Raw genomic sequence first — 21,466 nt, forward strand, 5'->3', positions numbered from 1 at the left:
GCTCCCCCTTCTCTCTACTTCCTCTCTCTAGAACTTGTGTTATTGCAAGAATGAAGAAGAAAGCAAAGGAAAATAATATAAGTAAACATCTTTAAGTTAGCACTTCTAACTTAAGTGTCCAAAAGTATCTCTAATGCACCAAATAATAAAACCTCAGTGTCAGCTAATAACATTAGAGCATTTTATTAAATATGGGGTATTACAATTAACTATATAACTATATATATACATTAACCAAACATTTGATAAACATAAACATATGATTTTATTTTATTTTATTTTAAATATACATATATATTATGTTCTAATTTTAATATATATTGGTTTAAAAAATGTATTTTTTCAATTAACAAAATATATTTCGTTCTTATAATTTATTATTTATAATTCAATTTTAAAAATTAATAAGGTTTTATACATTACTATTATATTCATATTTAATAAAAAAAAATTATTAATACATTCTATTAAACATAACTATTATATTCATTTTATCATAAAAATAAAAAAATCAATTTTAAATATTAATAATGTTTTCATATTACTATTTATATTCATTTTTAATAAAAATACATTTTTTATTAATATGTAATATTCTGTTTTTCATAAACATAAAAAATATATACTATTTTTATAAATAATAATTTGTTTTAATAACATATATAACAATTTATTTTATTAATATATAAATAAATTTTTTTATAATCTGTTTTACATTTTTTTAAAATTTTCTAATAAAAAATTTGTTTAAAAAACTAAAATTTTAACACAGATTAAATGGTCCTTTTTCAAGTAATACATGCTCTTCATGCTCGTATAACACATAAAATTCAGAACATTTATATACAGAAAATAATACAGATTAAATGGTCCATATTATTAAATCCTAAACATTTATAACATCCAAATATATATATATATATATATATATATATATATATATATATATATCATAATATTATAAAATCCTAAACATTTATATCATAATAAAAACACATTTATACAATTAAAAACAAAAATTGAACATAAATTAAATAAATAAAAAAATACCTCTTCTTCTCCTTCAACTCTCTTCCTTCTTCAATCTTCTTCTCCTTCATTTGATCCTTTTCTTCTTCTTAAAACCTACAAATAAATATTAAACATAAATTAACAAACAATCTATATAATTTACCTTTAATACGAGAATATAACAAATTTGTGGTAAAAATTTATGAAAAATGGAGTTGTGAAAAAATGGGTTTGTGAGAGAATGGAAGAGAATGAAAAACGGGTCTGTGAAAAGAGGGAACGAAATGGCTGGAAGGGAGAAAGAGAAACTGTGCTCTTATAAACCAATCAGCGACGTGAATTTTACGTCGCAAGATTGCCACGTGTAATTCACGTCGCAACACACGCCAACGGTAAAAAAAGCATTCTCTCACTGCAAAGTCAGAAACGCGTGATCAAATTACCCAATCAGCGACGTGAAATTCACGTCGCAACTGTCCCACGTGTATTTCACGTTGCCAATAACGCCAACGGTCAAACTTTATTGCCCAGTCTACACCACGTCAAGTCAGTCTGACCCTATTTTCCCTCAAAAACGTTGCGATGTGTTTATCACGTCACAACTAATTTCTTTTTAAAATTCAAAATTCCCTCTCTATGAACAAATGCCTTTTTAATTTTTATTTTTTACTTTTATTATAGTGACGTGTTTTCCACTTCACAAACTTTTTTTCTTTTATAAGATTATGACACCCAAGATATATAACTTTGTTTCCATTATTTTAATTTTAAAAAAAGTAGTAACGTGATTATGACTTTGCAACAGCTTCTTTTTAGCCACGTGATAATCACATCACAACTTCACGTGGCTGGGGAGAAGGTTTCTTGTAGTGTAACTCCCATTGAGATAAATAGGTGAATGGGTGGGATTGGTTATGAGATGGAATTGTTGGAGTTGTTATTTTGCAAACATTAGGGAAATAGTTTTTTATTTGGAACGTGTGCATTTTATTAGGAGTGGGGGCGTATGCAATTTATTAGGAACAATATTCATTTTATGTAAATTAATTTTAATAAATTAATTAATATTTATTTGAGAAAATGTATTTGACAGTGGAAATTTTTTATTTGGAACGTGTGGATTAAGTTTATTAGAGACATTATTTTTGTAACTTTTTTATTACTTTTAATTATACATACATAGAATTAATTATTAACTATTAATTATTATTATTATTATTATTAGTTATTACATAATAATTGTGAGTTATGGGAGAGAGAAAAATTACGTGTACATAGAATTTTCAATAGTTAGTGGAATGATTTTGAAATAAATTATTGTACCCCAATTTTTGACCACTGAGATTCCACCATATCCCAAATAGTAGGATCATTATCATTATCATCATGCATATATCATTTGCTAACCAAAAAATACAAAAAAAGAGTTGCTTGTGTCCCAAGACAGGAGACTAATTAAATCGGAGACTGAGAAAAATTAGGGTTTTTAGGCCCACAAGGAAGTTCAACATTCTCCTATGATTCAAAGGGTTTTCACATCAATATCCAAGTCCAAAGATGGCCCAATTCAAGATCGATCACTTTCAAGATCACCTAAGGTCCCAAATTAGGGTTTTAACCTAATTCTACTAAATGGTTGAATTTTACCAGGACATGGCTCCAAGACTCAAACTATGATTCAAGGGCACCCAAATCAACATTATAATTCATTCACATCATTCATTTGAAGAGGAGACCTTGATTCATGTTAAATCGACAAAACTACAGTTCATTTGGAAAAGTCAACTGTGTGGGTCAACCTTTGACTTTTAAGAAAAATGGTCATCCATGAACTTTTAAGGATTCAAATCATCATCATATGACTATTGAAGACATTTGACCAAGAGGAATGAAGAAAATTCATCAAGAATAAAAAAGTCAACAAAAGTCAAAATTAGGGTTTTTAAGTGATTTTGGCCTCATTTTAGGAACTCCAAATTTCACCTACACACTCAAAAATCTCCAAACATGAAAGTTGTATATCTTAATCAAATATAAAACTTTATCTCAACTCATAGTTTCATCAAAAGTGATTATTTTGAGAGATATGGAATTATAAAGATTATGTTCAAAAAACTTATAAAATTTTAAGTGTTTTCACTTGATTTTTTCCTAACTTTGTGGCCATTTTTCTCCAAGATCCCAAAAGAGTTTGAGGAAAATTTTAACAAATTAATTGAAGTATGTAGCAAGGGATTTCCAAAGAGACCACTAGAATGAAATTCCATGGCTTGAGCTATGAGATATGATTTTGCAACAAGCCTTCATAACACTTGAAAAAAATTCCATGAATATGAAGAAGTTATGAAGCAAAACCATTTTTAAATGAAAGATTCCTTTCTTGCAACTCCTATAACTTATTCAAGACACAAAATTCAGAATATTACACTTGCTTTTGAGCTATGGACCAAGTGGTTCAAGTCTTAACCAATGCATAATGTCATTTCAAGCATAAAGCCATGACTTCGATTTTGGAAAAGTGACTTTAATCACAAAGTCCACTTTCCTTGAGTTTCCAACTTGTTTCTTCTGCACCAAAAGCAACACAAATCCAACAAACAACCACCTAAAACTCAAAAAAGCTTCCCTAAGTTGTGATTAAAGCTTGCTAAGTACCATTGAAACCACAATTTTCACATTTCTCCACAAAGAAGCAAAAGTACGAAATTTGTAAATTATGAAGACATTGTATCTGATTTTTCCCTCCACAAACCACATTTTGTGCCTATAAATAGAGGACCTTTCCTCTTGCAACAAACACACCAGAATTCTCCAAGTGACCCCCAACTTGAAATTCTCCTTCTTTCCAACTTTGCATTTTCAAAGTCATTTTGAGTTTCATAAGTTATGGGTGTCAACCAAGCTTTCCAACAGCTTCTAATCATCATTTAGAAGTTGTACATCATAAACACTACCATCAAAATTCCCCAAGCAAAAATCTCAAAAGTCACTCCTCCATTTTGTCATTTTTAGCTCAGACTTGCAAGTTTTGAGTTTCTCTCAAGTTATTTGCAAACCAACCATCCAAATACTTCATATACACCATATAGAAGCTATCCAAACTCTTACATCACCTTTGTAACATCTCCGCTTCCACCCTCCATTTTCATCTGTCGTATTTGCGTGTTGAGTTAGGCAGAGAGGTTGAGAGTAGTTCAAAGCTAGGTGAGCACATCAATAGCACCAGGGAGGTTCAAGGAAGCTCGTAGAATCCTTCCTTTGTTGCTGGAACATCATTTAAAGAGGTTAGCATCTCTTCCCGTTTGGTAAGAAAATCTTGAACTTGAAACTCATAATTTAGGCTATCATTTGTGCTCATTTTTTAGTCATTATTATTCATATGATTGGTGTGACTTGAAGTCCTGTGAAAATAGGCATTGTTTGATTTTTGATTTGTCATTTAAATTAATTTTAGAAAAACTAGCTTATTTCTGGTTTTATCGAAAATGTGAAAGCTACACTAAATATTAATTTGTTTTAAGCATATGGTTGAATTCCTTGTGAAATTTTAAGCAACTTTGGTGTTTACACCTTTGCAGTTGGTTAAGAAATAAGAAAGTTACCATTTTTAAGAATCAAAAGCTTGAGAAAAATGTGATTCTGCAGCAGAAAAGTGGTTTTTTCGAGGAGGAAATCGATTTCCAAGAAGTGGGTAATTGATTTCTACCACTAATTTTGACTTCTGAAAGTGATTTTTCAAAGGGGAGATTGATTTCCCCATTTTGGGAAACGGGTTTCCTAAGGCAAAAACTGAAGAAAAAAAATTAAATCTGGTCAGGGAGGAAATCGATTTTTCCATTTTGGGAAACGAGTTTCCTGAAGCCAACTTTGAAAAATATTAATTGTTTTTCCATTTTGGTATTGACTAAAATTGTCAAGGTACTCAAACTCTTTTCCAAATCACTTTTATTTTGTGTTAAAGTATTGTTAAAACTTTTCACTTGTTTATGATTTTGTATTGTTATAGCTTAACCAAACCCCTTTGTTTTGAAACCTTGAAACTAAGAGGAGAATTATTCCTGGTAAAAATACTCTCAGTCCATTGACCTTGTATTGTTAAAGATTGGTCCCTTTTTTATTGGTTTTGTATTGTTAAAGCTCAACCACCCAGTTGTTTTAAAACCTTGGTATTAAGAGGATAATTATTCCCGGTGAAACCACTCTTAGTCCATTGACATTGTATTGTTAAAGCTTGGTTCCATTTTATTAAAAATCCGTTGAGTATTGTTAAAGCTTAACACCCGAAAAGATTTTGGCCACTTTGACCCCTTTTATTTTCCTTTTATGAGAAACTGCAAAAGCTATGACTTCCCTATTGTTAAAGGGGTATGTAGGCTTAAGATGTGATGTCTTATCGAGCTCACTTTCAAAAACTTCTTTTCTCATCCCCACCTCTATTTTAACAAATTCACATATGCTTTTTCAAAAAGATGTACAAAAACAATAACATTTTCAAAGAGGTTTCCATGGAGTACCATGGATATGGGGGGTGCTTAAATTTCTGATAAGTTTATTAGATTTGATTTTAAAAACTTCTGTGGGTTTTATTCGCCCTTTCTCCTATTTCTTTTGGAAACAATAAAGCGTTGCGGTGACTTTGTTTAAAACAAATGAGCTAAGTTTTTCTCATGCCTTTAGTCTCACCAATTTCACCACTACACAAATATTATTTTATTATTTAAAAAATAAAATGACTAATTTGAACTATTTTTTAAATTGATTATAATAATTAAGAAACTGTTTTTAAAGTAGTGGGAATTTTTAATTCATTCGTTTAATTAGTCAATTTTTTTTATTTATCATTTGTTAAAAGTTTTGGCGAGAAATTTTGATGGGAAGAACTTCTAGGATTATAATTTAGTATGATATATATATATATATATATATATATATATATATATATATATATATATATATATATATATATATATATATATATATATATATATATATATATATATATATATATATATATATATATATATATGATGGAGCAAGAAAAATTACGAAGTCTTGAATAAACTTTTGCCTTACGATTTTATTTTTCATTTTATTCTTTCACTAATTAAGAGTTCAATTTTTTCCTTTTTTTTCATTTTTATTTATACATGTACTTACTTCAGCCTTAAAACTATTTTAAGTTAGAGTTTAGACATGTACTTAAACTAGGGTTTCTACTAGAAAAGGGGAAGAACACTAAAATAATTTAATAAAATAAAAGAGAAAATAAACTTTGATTTCATTTGATTGATTTTCTCAATGTCTCATAGAGACTACATATATAATAGTGACAATAGATAATAAACCTAAAAGCCCAATTACAAAAGGAGCCCAATAACACTTAAATAAAATACTTACTAAATTAATATTCTAATTTAAATTAATCTCTCATTCATTTATTTAAGTACAATTTTACTCTCTATCATTACTCACCCCTTCAAGAACAACCTTGTCCTCAAGGTTGTACAAAATAATTGTTGAAACAAAAAACACCCCTGGATCCCATTGCTTGAAGTAAAAAGAAGTGACTGCATTTTCTCCAAAATTAGCCTTAAGTGGTTCAAGAATCCCATAAGTACTCCATTCCTCCATGATACAATTCTCCATAAGGTTGTAATTAGCACAAGTAAACCATTGTTGCACCCCAAAATTTGCCCTCCTAATTCTATTTCTAATTGGCTTATGGCTTTGACATCATGTGCATCTTAGGTCATCAATAAAACCATGCATTTCATTGTACACATAATTAAAGGATCAAGAACCAAGGGTTTATTTCTCTATGATTGCATTCATCAAGAACCAGGTTTACTTCACTATTCATTTATTAATCGAGGGATCTTTCTTATGGAACTTGGATATAATTATTTGGTTCACTGTTTGAGTACAATATTCATTTGGATAAAAATGTTGAGTTTCTTATGTTGCTTGCTTAAGGAACGATTTATTTTGGGCCATAGTTTGGAAAAAGAATTATTCAAATTTTATTTGAATGTGAAGAGAAAAGCCCACATTATATTTCAAGCTCAAAATATTCATGAAGATTATACAAGCAACATTACACAGAATCCGAGGACCAAATGCCTATTCTCGAGTACCTAATTATGCATTTATTTGAAGGTCCATCTATGAATCACAAGTCAACATATTCAAGGAGTATTCAACTACAAAGTGAAATTACTTTAACAACAAAAGCCTTGTATCTATTTCTTTGAACTTGCAGCAAATATCTCCTAGACCTACATCCTTAAGCCCCGTTTCTTTCTTCTTCACCAAGTAATTCCATCCATGGCCCTCTTCATGATGTTGCCCCCACATATTACACTATGCTTCCTATTACAAAGCCTCCAAATATGCCAAGGCAGGCCTCTTTGATACTTGCAGCACATATGTTCTGGACCTCCATATATTCACTACCAGCCCTGCATACAAAACATCCATAGCATACAAAACCAGAAAAAAATCAGTTTCAAAATACATTATTAATCCAAATAACCAGCATGTCCTAACAGTCCAAACACCGTCCATTCATACACAAGACATAACTCAAAACCATGCCATATCAGTTCCAAACATTAACAGTGATCAAATATTCATTCATACAGTCAAGCAATGGTCAGCTATTCAAATGCAAGGTGTTCATTCGATGCAGCCAATTCACGTTCAAGAAATTGATCATCCAAAGACATCATGTCACAATACAGCCATCCACAATTCAATCGTAGTTCAACAATACATCTATACGCAGTTCAGTACCAAAAATAGAAAATAACCAATTTCTAGCAGCTTGGAACCATTTCAAACTCTCATTAACTTAACTAATTCTAGCCAATCATTTTCTAACCACCTGCCAGCTCATCAAACAGTTTCTAACTAACAACTAACTGATTCAGTAACAGATTTTCCTAACAGCCAACCACATAACAGTTTTTCAAAACTATCCTAACTACCTCCAGAAAACCAGTTACAAGCCGAAACAGAATTATAACCAAGTCTAACTAACCTGCAATTTCTTCTAACTGCCATAACAACTTTCCAAACATCTAACTAACTCACTCAACTTCCCTAACAGAATTTCTCAACCACCTATAACTTCTAACCAATCCTCAAACACCTAACAGATTGTAGAAACCAATAGAAGGCAAGAAAAAATCAGAACAGAACTAACCTTCACTGCTATAAAAGAGAACTTCTTCCACCACTTCAGCCTCTCCTCCATTTTTCGATTCATTCATCTCTCAACCATTTTTCTCGCCTTCTTCACAATCATCATCTCAGAACCTCCCTTCATCACTCTGCTTCACAACCTTCAGAACTCCATTGAAACACATCTTCAATTCACCTTCACGTCATCTTCAATTCACCTTGCATCTCCTTCATCCTTCACGATCTGTAATCTCTGCTTCACTGATAATCGAATCACCATCTTCATCTTCAGTTTGGCAACAATCTTCAATATGCATTCAGGCTTCGACACTATCAACACGTCAACAAGGATATCATCATCGCCTGATACTCAAAGAAACAAGGACTCAGAACACGAGAAGAAGAAGAATAAGGAATACAAAGAGTGAAGCTATCAAAATTTTACCTGAAGAAACATCATCTTCTCCACCTATCGTGTTCAATTTTGCACCATACAAATCGATTCAGAAGCATCTCCGGAATTCTTCAAATAACACCAATCCGTACTTCAGGTAACTTTCGCGTCTCACTGCGTATTTGCCTAATCTTGCTTTGCCCTGAGTCGAATTGCACAACGGAGCTCCGTTAAACTCCAATTCCTCTGTTGAATCTCGATAGAGTGTTGAACCGTAGAGATTGAGAGCCAAGTTGATTTAGGATCTTGATTTGGAGAAATGAAGGCGCGGACGGTGGCGTTTTTGAGCTTTGATCGGCTAGTGAAATTTATCGCCGCTGCCGTCGCCGTCGGAGAGAAAAGAGAGTGAAAATCAGAAGAGGAATCTGGAACGTCATATAAACCCTATCCCCTTTTCATTTCATTTTTATTATTATTAATGTTATTAATCTGATTAATTGATATAATTGGAATATAACATAAGGTTTAATTTCCTATTAATTGATTTAATTGACATTAGTTAAATAAAATCTGAATTAACGGATGAATCAAAGCTAGTTCTGTGGGCCTGTAACGAAATTGTTCTCTGCACCCCCTGAGGCCCACGAGCCATCTTTTGGCAACAAAAATCTGTAAACAAACTTCCTCTGGGCCTGATTCTATTCGCACCCCTATTTGGCCCATGCTGTACCGTTTTTGGCAGGCTAGGTAACAACAAAAATAACTCTTCCGGGCCTCCCTGTTTGGGCCTGCGCCCTGTTGCTCCTTACACACTGCAATTCAGGATTGCACCCCCCTGTTTCCTTTTTTTGAATTGATTCTTTTGTGTTTTAAGTAGATTTTTTGTCATTTCTTTTAGACAATAATAATACTAATTTTTCTCCTATATTTTTAGACATTAGTACTAATTTTTGGCATATAAAAATAATCACCAAAAAAATATTAGTTTAGGATATTATTGTAATTCTTTTGCTTGATTAGAATTCTTGTTTTTGTCATATAAAAATCATAGAAATAATAGTATTTTAATTCGATTTTTGTACTATATTTTGCATCTTTTGCTTCCATGCTTTGTACTATGTTTCAAGTCATCTTTAAATCATTTTGTACTATTTTGTATCATTTGTTTACATTGATTCTTTTGACTTATAATGTTGTGACTTCACTTGTATGTTTCCTTTAAGATTTAGGACCTATAATCTTCATAATATTAGGCTTAGTCTTTTCCCTTAAAATCCTAACACTTAGGTATAATCATAACATTAGGCTAGTTATTCATTTTAGGCTAGTTTTCTTTTCCTTTTTTCTTTTCAACTTTAAAACATTTAATAAAGGAAGAGGCGAATCACACTTCACTAAAAGTGGGAGAGAAATGAGTGGGATTTATTCCCTAATCTGTTTCTCAATCACTTAGTGGGAGAGAAATGAGTGGGATTCATTCCCTAATCTGTTTCTCGATCACTATGTAGAGAAATGAGTGGGATTCATTCCCTAATCTGTTTCTCGATTGCTATGTAGAGAAATGAGTGGGATTCATTCCCTAATCTATTTCTCGATCATTATGTAGAGAAATGAGTGGGATTCATTCCCTAATCTGTTTCTCTACCATTTTATGTGATTCTACTCGCAGATTAATTCCCCTTAAAAATCACCAATCAAAAACATCTAAAACACTTAATAAAGGCTCAGACCTAAACAAAGTAATGAAGTGGTGCGGAACCTTGTATTGGGTTTTGTTCATCATGGAATTACACCTAAAAGACACAAACCAATTTTCTCTCTTCTCTCTCTTGCCTCCGAGGCATTCCTTCTCTTGCCTTCAGGGCATTCTTTCTCCTTAAGAGCACGTTACTTCCGCTCCATTCCCAGCTTAAGACTCCAGAGGTCGAGCAGCGGAGTGTGAATGTAACTATTCAACTAAAAAACACAAAAACAAACAAAAACTAAAGAGCCGAACTACGGCGCTCTGATTCCTGAAAAGGATACGTAGGCATTAGGTCGCGGGGCCTAAGCGAGCACAACTATTTATAAACCTTATTTTTCCCCGTGTTTCTTTTCTTTCATTTGCATGCATTCCCTTAGCATTAAGCTTTAGATTTATAGTACACACCATTTAGATAGTAACAAACATAGGTGGATACCATCGAGTACGATGGGCGCGAGGGGTGCTAGTACCTTCCCCTTGCGTAACCGACTCCCGTACCCTATCTCTGGTCGAAAGACCTCATTCTTATTCATCTTAGGTTTTCTGATATTCCTTTCCCTCTTTGGGATAAATATATTGGTGGCGACTCTGTTCATTTTCGCGAGCGTGCGACAGCTAGCGACTCTGCTGGGGATGTGATAGACCTGTGCTGGTCCATTCTTAGCGAGTCGATCCTAGCCTTTGTTTGTTTCTTTTCTTTGGGTGTTTTTCTTTGTTTGTTTATATGCTTACATCCTGTGTATATATGTTTGTATATCATGTTTATTCCTGTTTGCATATCATATTTACTTTCCGCATGCATCTGGACTATATTATGGGTCTCCGTGGGGGCCACATATTTTCTCTCTGTTTGCAGGTTGGGTGGGATGATTCTATGAGGTAAAAGGCCCAATACCCAGGCCATGAGTGATACTGTGGACCTCCGTTTTTTATCCCGGGCCATACCTCTGTTCTGGAGAGATACGTGAACTGACTCTTTTTTATCGCTTAATGCTTTCGCATTTTGAAAATTCACAGAGTCGCCACCGACCTTTTATTTTATCCAATTAAGGAAAGGTTTATAAAAGAAACAGAAAAAAGACCTTTAAGAAATTCTGGGTAAGGGGGTAGGTTATACAAAGGGAAGGTGTTAGCACCCTTTGTATCCATGGTTATCCATGGGCTCTTAAGTTTGCTTAGCTCACTTGTTTTTCGATCACTTTTCAATTGCTTTAGAATGCTCATATGTGGTTTCAAATACTTTTGTAAATTGAATTTTGTAATGATCCGTGTGTGGATGTATACAAAATGCTTGTTTATCTTTCGAAAGATGTTTTGAAAAGAACGTTAACTTTGTAATAATCCGTGTTTGGATGTATACAAAGTATTGTCTTTTTTTGAAAGTTTTGTTTTGAAAAACAACAGTGTATGAGAATTTTGTTTGTTTTGATTTGAGCAAGCAAACTAGGAGGTCTACCTTGAGTTGTAAGGTCTTTATCCTTATTTCCTTTAAAAATCTATCCTTTCACCGGATATAAACAAAAGGTTCGATTTTGTACTCGAAACAGTAGAATTTTGACTTTGATTTTGAAAAGAATGAGAAGGGATTACCTTAAAAGGTGCAAGTGTGATTGTGTTTGGATTAAGATATTTTATCTTTGAAGTTAGTGATCTAACGGTTCAATTTTATCTTTGACATACACGCAGTTTATATGTGCTGGAAATTAAAATGCGGAAATGTAAAGTGCGGAAAGTAAATCTACGCTATTACATCGATTGTGCAGGAAATGTAAACTAGCCTATTTACATGAATTTGACATCCTATACATTTATCTAGGAATTTAAATTGCAAGAAAAATAAAAGGCATGTTTTTGGATTTTTTATGATTGATTTTAATTATAATTAATGCATGATTAATTAAATTAAAATGAAGAAAAAAGATGAAAATAGATTTAAACCTAGAAATTAAGTTTAAAATATGTACAAAATATTTGTCAATTAATTTTAAAACAAAACTAATTTTTTTGGAATTTTTGAAATTGATTTGAAATTGATTTAAGCTAATTAAAACATAATTATGCAAATAATTATACAAATAATTAAAACTTAGAGAGAAAATTATTCAAAATTTGTACAAAATTATTTTATAATATATAAACAATATTTTATATAAAGAACAATTTTTTTTATGATTTTTTGATTGGTTAGAATAATTGTTTTGTATTGATATTGATTGGAATATTGAATTTGAAAATTACAAAGTGTATGGAAATTTTGAGAATTATGAGGTTTCTATGCTATGCTTTGCTATAATTTCGTGGTGTTGGCTCCCCCCTTTTGTTGCTGAAATATGCTTGCCTATTTATAAGCCATGAGGTGCTTAAAATTGAAGCTAAAAGCATTGATTGCTTTTGTTGGAATCTTGACTTTTCAAGCTTAAAATTTAAGCCACCATTGCTTGATCTCCACACCTCTTGCCTTAGGCTTTCCTTGCTGCATAATTAAGTCACATGTGGAGGCTTTAGCTTAGAAAATAAGCTATGCTTTATCCTTCCTTTTTTTTTTCCTTTTTAATTTAATCTTAAATGATAAAATTAAATCAAAAAATGGAAAAAAATGTTATGGGCTTGGTCTTGGTCGTGGGAGGCCCATTATATTATGGAAATGATGTTTGAACCATGAAAACTTGGCCCCATTTGGAAAAAATACATTTTTGAGCAATGTTGGTTTCATGCATTTTCCCAAAATTTAGCCAACTTCAACAAGGTGTAAATCCCTCAATTTTTGTCATATGAAGGAGTTCTTGCACTTTTTGGAAACCTCAAAGAGTCCTCTAACCAATGTCTTTGGTCTCATGTCAAAATGATTTTTGATGCTCCTTGTGTGTCCTTTTGAAAAAAGTGTCTTTTTGTTGACTTTGAAAATGACCTGTAATGTCTTTGGTCATATTTTTCAAATGGTGAATGCAATGACCATGGGATCAATTGAATTTGAAAGATAATTGAATTTCCTTCAAAATGAGCTTTGGTTTGAATTTTTGGATGAAGGATGAGAGAGTTATGATCAGTCAAAGTTGAGTTGACTTTTCAGGCAAAAACCCTAATTTTGAATCTTAGGGTTTTGTTGATTTTTGATCTTTCCTTGATGAATTATGATCATCCAATGATCAAATGATGAATCCTTTGACAAAATATGGACTTTGACAAAAAATTTCATTTTTGACTGTCTGTTGACTTTTTTGGTAAAACGGGTCGTCTGTTGACTGTTTGAGCTGCTGACGGTGCGTTTGAGTGAATTGAAGTTTGAAAATTTGTATGATGGTACTTTGAGATATATGGATGTGTATGAAATCCATTTGAGCTCTCAAAACTTGTTTCTCCTGTAAAAACAAGAAAACCCTAGTCAGGGACTGTTTATGTAGGAGACAGTTAAGCGTACCTGATTTTTGTGCAGTGTTGAGTCTCTGCTAATCGCGTGATATTCAGAAGACTTCTAGAACAAAAATCTTGGAATTTTGAATTGTGAAAGATTGATTTGATTGATGGTACAAAACACTGAGAATTGTACTGCCCGCAGTTTGGCTGTCAACTGACCGTTCAGGTATTGACGTAGCAGTTAGAGTGAAAAATCAACAGTCAAAGTTAATTTTCTTTTTTGTTGTTTTTGTTTTTTTGTTTTATGTGAAAGATTAAAGTTTATTTACATGACTTGTTAAAAAAACACAGACATAATAAATAACTAATATTTACTGTTACCAGTACAATCTGAGTTTCCTGATTCTGCGCCTGCAAAAAGATTTTAACTCTGTACCAATTGTGTCAGTACTATTTATCTGTAAATAAATAAATAGCATGTGTGAAGTAATAAACAGTATTTGGCGTTTGCGTAAGAATAAATTCAACTGCAAGCCAAATTACTGTATAAGAAAAATTCTAAAAACTAAGTATTTCATATGTCAGGATATTTGTTGAAATAAAAATCCATGATTATATGAGACTCTTAATTTTCAGATTGGAGTTTTCTTGAAAAAAGATGCGGGCAAATTTTGGGGTATAACAGTTGCCCCTATTCAATCTTCTTAAACCTGAAGAGATTGTCTGAAATCTGAAGGTAGAAGATGATTGAATATTTAGATGCCCTGAAAATTTGCACTTACCTTGATCAGAAGAGATGTTGGAAGTTGCATTTGAATGTCGTCTGCGAAATGTTGTTAGCAGATTGGAACATTACCTGAGATGGGCTTTCAGATGCCACCTGGTAAATGGGTTGAGGGTTTGTTCATCAGAATGAATCCATTAATTATATCTTGATGTAGGATTTGAAAGTCTTTGTGTTGACTGTTTCGGAACCGTCCAAGGTTACCGCTTTAAGTCTTGGAGGATGGAACTTGCCCAAAGTTTTTTCTGCTTTAGATTTTGAAAGTTGATCATTGTGGAACCGTTTGAGGTATCAGCTTTAGATCTTTGATGTTAGATCATTCTTGAACCGTCTGAGGTATCGAATTTAGATCTTCAATGTTAGATCGTTTTGGAACCGTCTGAGGTATCGCTTTAGATCTGCAACGTTAGATCGTTCTGGAACCGTCTGAGGTATCGCTTTAGATCTGCAATATTAGATCGTTCTGGAACCGTCTGAGGTATCAACTTAGATCTGCGATGTTAGATCGTTCTGGAACTGTCTGAGGTATCAACTTTAGATCTGCGATGTTAGATCGTTCTGGAACCGTCTGAGGTATCAACTTAGATCTGCGATGTTAGATCGTTCTGGAACCGTCTGAGGTGTCAACTTTAGATCTGCAATGTCTGTTTTTGAGTTGGTAAGTGATTAGAATGAATCTTCGGCTTGATTATATCTGAGAGAACTGTTCATGGAATTCAGGTGAACACTGCATGTGATTGAGAACATCTTTGTTGAAGATATCCGTCTACCTGAAAAATCAAGTTAGTGATATGCAATGTTTATGATGCATGTAAATGTGAGATATTCCCGGAGAAATATGCATGTGATGTTGTGTATGAATATGCGCATAATGCATGATGTATGATGTGTGATGTATGATGTATGATGTATGAATGTATGAATGTATGAATGTGAATGTGAATATGAATGTGTGATGTATGAATATGATGTATGAATGTGAGATGTCGAGCTTTTATTTGGGAAAATAAATTTCCGCCAGTCATCTGGATATGACTATATTGTGATCGTTGATGATCTTTTGTCTTGTTTGAGTACCCTTGGCTGGGGAAATTCTTTGAGAACCCTGGTACTCTGTTGAAGGATCTTTGAATATTACTTGGGAATGAAAGGTAGCCGGAAGTTCTGATGCCCTTTCAAATGGGAATGAGGAAGATGCATAATCCTCCGATGCACTATCTGACCAAGTCCGGGTGCGGGGGATCACACCTTCTGAAGATAGCAATCTGGAACAACCCTGCTGGGGGATAAGACTTCTTTTGAAGAGAAAATCTTTTTGAGGAATTTGCTGAGAAATGCGTTTCTCTTGGGGATTTCCTTCTGATGGGATGATGTCCAGATAATTGGGACATTTCCTGAATGTTATTCCTGTTTTTCCTGGCAAACATCAATCATATTCAAATGCACATGTTCATTCAAAATTATCATTGGGACGCTTACGTATTTAAACAGAACAAGTGAAAATGGTGATTTTTGAGCCTAAGCTGCATTGATTTTTGAAAAAGAGCCATGATAGGCTGGTTAGCACAGGGAGACAACAATCCTAGAAGTAGGAAACTGTCAGAAAGTTTTGGAAAATATTTATAGAGATAAATAGCTATGTGAAAACAATCCAGTCAAGTTTCAACTCTGCTATTGCCAATCTGTCCTCGAGCATCTCATCCCTCACTTGTTGGAAGAAAGTGATTGGACTGATCGGTGTCTTTGAGGTGTTGAATCTTGATGGTGAGTAGGCAGCTGAACGGAACACTGTTGTATGCTTCATTCCCTAACTTTTGCCTAGGCCGCCCTTTCAGGTTTTCAGCCTACCGGGATAATATTTGTTTAGTCTCTAATTTTTGCCTGGACCGCCCTTTCGGGTTTTCAATCCACCGAGACGCTCATTTTTTTGCCTAAGTTGCCCTTTCAGGTTTTCAACTTAGCGAGCTGTTTTTTTTCTTTTTAAGAGAAGTATTTTTTTGACTATGTCCGCATTCACAGGGTGTGGGAAATCCTCGCCATCCATGGTGGTAAGCAACATGGCGCCGCCGGAAAATATTTTCTTGATTATGAATGGTCCCTCGTAGGTGGGAGTCCATTTGCCTCTGGGATCACCTTGTGGTAAGATGATGCGTTTGACAACCAAGCCACCAGTTTGGTATGCTTGACTTTTGACTTTTTTGTTGAAGGCTTTGATCATACGCTTTTGGTATAGCTGACCATGACAAATAGCTGCGAGCCTTTTCTCATCAATCAAGTTTATCTGGTCCAACCGTGTTTGAATCCAATTGTCTTCGTCTAGATTGGCTTCTTTCATAATCCTTAGGGAAGGAATCTGAATTTCAATTGGAAGAACTACCTCCATACCATAGACTAAGGAGAATGGAGTTGCCCCTGTTGAAGTACGCGCAGATGTGCGATAACCATGAAGAGCAAAAGGCAACATCTCATGCCAGTCTTTGTAGGTTACTGTCATTTTTTGTATGATTTTCTTGATGTTCTTGTTGGCAGCTTCCACCGCGCCGTTCATCTTTGGTCGATATGGAGAAGAATTATGATGTTTGATCTTGAACTGTGTGCAAAGTTCAGTAATCATTCTGTTGTTTAGATTTGTGCCATTGTCCATGATAATCCGTTCAGGGATGCCGTACCGACAAATGAGATTGTATTTGATGAACCGGGCCACCAGATTTTTGGTGACAGAAGCAAATGAAGCTGCTTCTACCCACTTTGTGAAGTAGTCAATAGCGACCAGGATAAAGCGATGTCCGTTGGAGGCAGTAGGTTTGATTTCTCCGATCATATCAATACCCCACATTGCAAAAGGCCAAGGAGCCGTCAGGACGCTTAATGGAACTAGAGGTACATGTACTTTGTCAGCGTATATCTGGCATTTGTGACATGTTCGGGAGTGATGATGGCAGTCTGTTTCCATAGTAGACCAGTAATAACCTGCTCTCAGGATCTTTTTAGCCATTGTATGTTCACTGGAATGAGTACCGAAGGCACCATTGTGTATTTCTTCCATGATCTGTTCTGCTTCCTTCTTGTTTACACAGCGAAGTAAAGTCGAGTCATGGTTGCGTTTGTATAGGGTTCCATTGCTTAGAAAGAATTTGGCAGCAAATCTCCTTAGAAACTTTCTGTCGTTAATGGATGCCCCTTCAGGGTACTCTTGAGCTTCGAGATATCTTTTTACTTCATGGAACCATGGTTTTTCTTCGGTTCCTTCGGTATCGATCTCATTGCAATAGGATGGTTCATCTTGCCTGTAAATGGTGATCATAGGCGCCTCGTTGTCCCACCTGACTTTGAACATGGATGACATGGTAGCTAAAGCATCAGCTAGTTGATTTTCCTCGCGTGGGATGTGTTCGAAAGTGATTTCTTCGAAGTAAAGAATCAAACTCAACACATATTCTTTGTAAGGAATTAGATTTGGGTGCTTTGTGTCCCATTCCCCTTTGACTTGGTAGATTACCAAGGCCGAGTCTCCGTAGACTTCCAGGAATTTGATTCTTAGATCGATTGCAGCTTTGAGACCCAGAATACATGCTTCGTATTCGGCTATATTGTTAGTGCAATTGGAGCATAATCTGGCAGTAAACGGTGTGTAACTTCCTGCGGGGGAAATGATCATAGCTCCGATGCCATTTCCAAGTGCATTAGAAGCTCCGTCAAAAACCATAGTCCACCGGGATCCTGGCTCGGGTCCTTCTTCTGGTCCTGGTTGTTTGTAGTCATTGACTAGCATAATGTCCTCGTCTGGGAAGTCAAAGTTCAATGCTTGATAATCATCCACTGCTTGATGAGCCAGATGATCAGCTACCACACTTCCTTTGATTGCTTTTTGTGAAGTGTATTGAATGTCATATTCTGTTAAGATCATTTGCCATCTCGCTATTCTTCCAGAGAGAGCAGGTTTTTCGAACACGTATTTGATGGGATCCATCTTGGAGATTAGGAAAGTGGTGTGATTTAGCATGTACTGTCTTAGCCGGCGAGCTGCCCAAGCTAAGGCACAACAAGTTTTTTCGAGTAGTGAGTATCTTGTTTCACAATCGGTAAACTTTTTGCTAAGATAGTAGATTGCGTGCTCCTTTCGGCCGGATTCGTCATGTTGTCCTAGTACACACCCCATTGAGTCTTCTAACACAGTTAGGTACATTATCAGAGGTCTGCCTTCCACAGGTGGCAACAAGATTGGAGGTTTTTGGAGATATTCTTTGATTTTGTCAAAGGCTAACTGGCATTTTTCATTCCACCTTTCCACTTGATCTTTCTTCAACAGTTTGAAGATCGGCACACAAGTAGTAGTCATGTGGGCAATAAATCGGGCGATGTAATTTAGACGTCCCAAGAATCCTCTGACTTGTTTCTCGGTACGAGGTATATGCATTTCTTGAATGGCTTTAACCTTGGCGGGATCAACCTCAATACCTTTGCTGCTGACGATGAAACCTAAGAGTTTTCCGGATCTTACTCCAAAGGTACACTTATTTGGGTTCAGTCGCAACTTGTATTTCTTGAGTCTGTCAAACAACTTGTGTAAATGACCCAAATGTTCTTCCTCGGTGTTGGATTTTGCAATCATGTCATCGACATACACCTCTATTTCTTGATGAATCATATCATGAAATAGCGCTACCATTGCACGTTGATAGGTTGCTCCTGCGTTTTTCAGACCAAAGGGCATTACTTTGTAACAAAAGGTTCCCCAGGGTGTTGTGAAGGTTGTTTTTTCCATGTCTTCGGGTGCCATCTTGATTTGATTGTACCCTGAGAATCCGTCCATAAAGGAGAATACCTTGCATTGTGCGGTATTGTCAACCAGTACATCGATGTGTGGTAAAGGGAAATCATCTTTGGGACTTGCCCGGTTCAGATCTCTGTAGTCCACGCACATTCTGACTTTCCCGTCTTTTTTAGGTACAGGGACGATGTTAGCTATCCAAGGAGGATAACTTACAACTTTTAGGAATCCGGCATTGAACTGTTTTTCAACCTCGTCTTTGATCTTTTTTGACATATCAGGCCTACTCCTTCGTAGTTTCTGTTTGACTGGAGTGCTACCTTCTTTGATTGGCAGGCGATGAACTACGATGTCCGTGTCAAGGCCTGGCATATCTTCATAGGACCAGGCGAATATCTCGACGTAGTCTCGCAGCATTTGAATCAGTCTTTGCTTGATGCTGTGTTCTAAATCAGCCCCTATTTTGACTTCTTTCTTTTCTTCGTTGCTGCCCAAGTTGACCTCAATTGGCTCCTCGTGAGGCTGTATGGCCTTGTCTTCTTGTTCTAGCAGCCTTGCAAGTTCTCTTGGCACTTCACAATCTTCCTCACTTTCGTCCTCAGTTTGGTAGATCGGACTTTCAAAGTCATGACGGGCAATAGCAGAATCGTTGTTGACTGGATCCAGAGTGTATGTGAATCTGCATGTTAATTATGTGAGTGTGTGTGAAGAAAAAACATAGCTATTTGAAAGCGAAGAAAGAAAGAAAAAGGATCACAAAATTTAAATATGCAAGCGTCCCATGATTTTATTGAATGCACATGATCATGATATGATAAGCCCTTATAGAAGGACCGGTGTGCTAAGGCACACGGCTTTCAAGCTCATGGTTCGATTGTTCAGGAACCATTTTTATCTTTGCACAATATACACAAAGAAAACAGGAAATGGCATTTACTCCTGGTCAAAGGAGATCACATCCTCAGCTTTCCAGTTGTTCAATCCACTGTTGTGAGCAGGGAGTACCCAGCTGTTCCAGTTGCAGTTGTCTTCTTCATCTTCCACAGCATTGATTTCATTAGTGGGAAATGTTAGAACAAGATTTGTTCTTATCAATTATCTTAGTTTTGATGATAACAATAATATGAATTCTGCTTAAGATAATATGGTACTCTAATCCAATGCAATTTCCCTTTCAGGAAATATATATAAAGAGTACGCATAATTCAGCGCTCAGAAGTTGTGTCTCAAATGGTTCAGCATGCAACATCAGAACATGGTCTGGCAAGACATCAGAAGATGGTCGAAGCAGAATCAGAACATGGCATCAGAAGAACATGAGATCAGAAGCACTGAAGATCAGAAGATGGTATCACGCAACAGAAGCACTTCAAGATCAGAAGATCAGAAGATGCTATGCACCAAGCTGTTTTGACTCTGATGATATTCAAACGTAGTATTCACAAACATCAGATCAGAAGGAAGTACAGGTGGCAGACTACGCTGACTGACAAAAGGAACGTTAAAGCTACTAAAGGCAACGTCAGTAGACACAGCGTGAACAAGGCTCGAGGTAGTTGACAAAAGCGTATAACATTAAATGCAATGCTGTACGGAACACGCAAAGCATTAAATGCACTCAACGGTCATCTTCTCAACGCCTATAAATATGAAGTTCTGATGAGAAGCAAGGTTACCAATTCTTAACAACTCTGAACGAAAATAAACTTGCTGAAACGCTCTTCAATCAAAGCTCAGAATCTTCATCAACTCACTACATTGCTGTTGTAATATCTTAGTGAGATTAAGCTTAAACGATAAGAGAAATATCACAGTTTGTGATTATAGCTTTTAAGAAGCATTTGTAAACTCTTGAATAGATTACATTAAGTTGTAAGGAACTAGAGTGATCGTGTGATCAGTATACTCTAGGAAGTCTTAGCAGTTGGCTGAGCAGTTTGTAACTAGAGTGATCACGTTGATCAGTAGACTCTAGAAAAGTCTTAGAAGTTGTCTAAGCAGTTGTTCCTGGAGTGATCAAGTTGTGATCAGAATACTCTAGAAGACTTAGTCGTGGACTAAGTGGAAAACCATTGTAATCCGTGCGATTAGTGGATTAAATCCTCAGGTTGAGGTAAATCATCTCTGCGGGGGTGGACTGGAGTAGCTTCGTTAACAGCGAACCAGGATAAAAATAATTGTGCAATTTATTTTTATCGTCCAAGATTTAAAGTCACACTTATTCAA

General features: G+C 35.0%; 1 long non-coding RNA gene across 1 annotated transcript; it reads right to left on the bottom strand.

Moving 5' to 3' along the window:
* Positions 1–7,042: 7,042 nt before the first annotated feature.
* LOC131656827 (uncharacterized) lies at positions 7,043–9,008 on the bottom strand. Its single transcript, XR_009300314.1, has 3 exons — positions 8,639–9,008; positions 8,216–8,556; positions 7,043–7,469 (listed from the first exon to the last, which is right to left on the bottom strand). It is a non-coding gene; the product is annotated as an uncharacterized LOC131656827 (long non-coding RNA).
* Positions 9,009–21,466: the final 12,458 nt, after the last annotated feature.

Source organism: Vicia villosa, linkage group LG3 (genome assembly GCF_029867415.1).
Source record: "Vicia villosa cultivar HV-30 ecotype Madison, WI linkage group LG3, Vvil1.0, whole genome shotgun sequence".
NCBI classification, from domain to species: domain Eukaryota; kingdom Viridiplantae; phylum Streptophyta; class Magnoliopsida; order Fabales; family Fabaceae; genus Vicia; species Vicia villosa.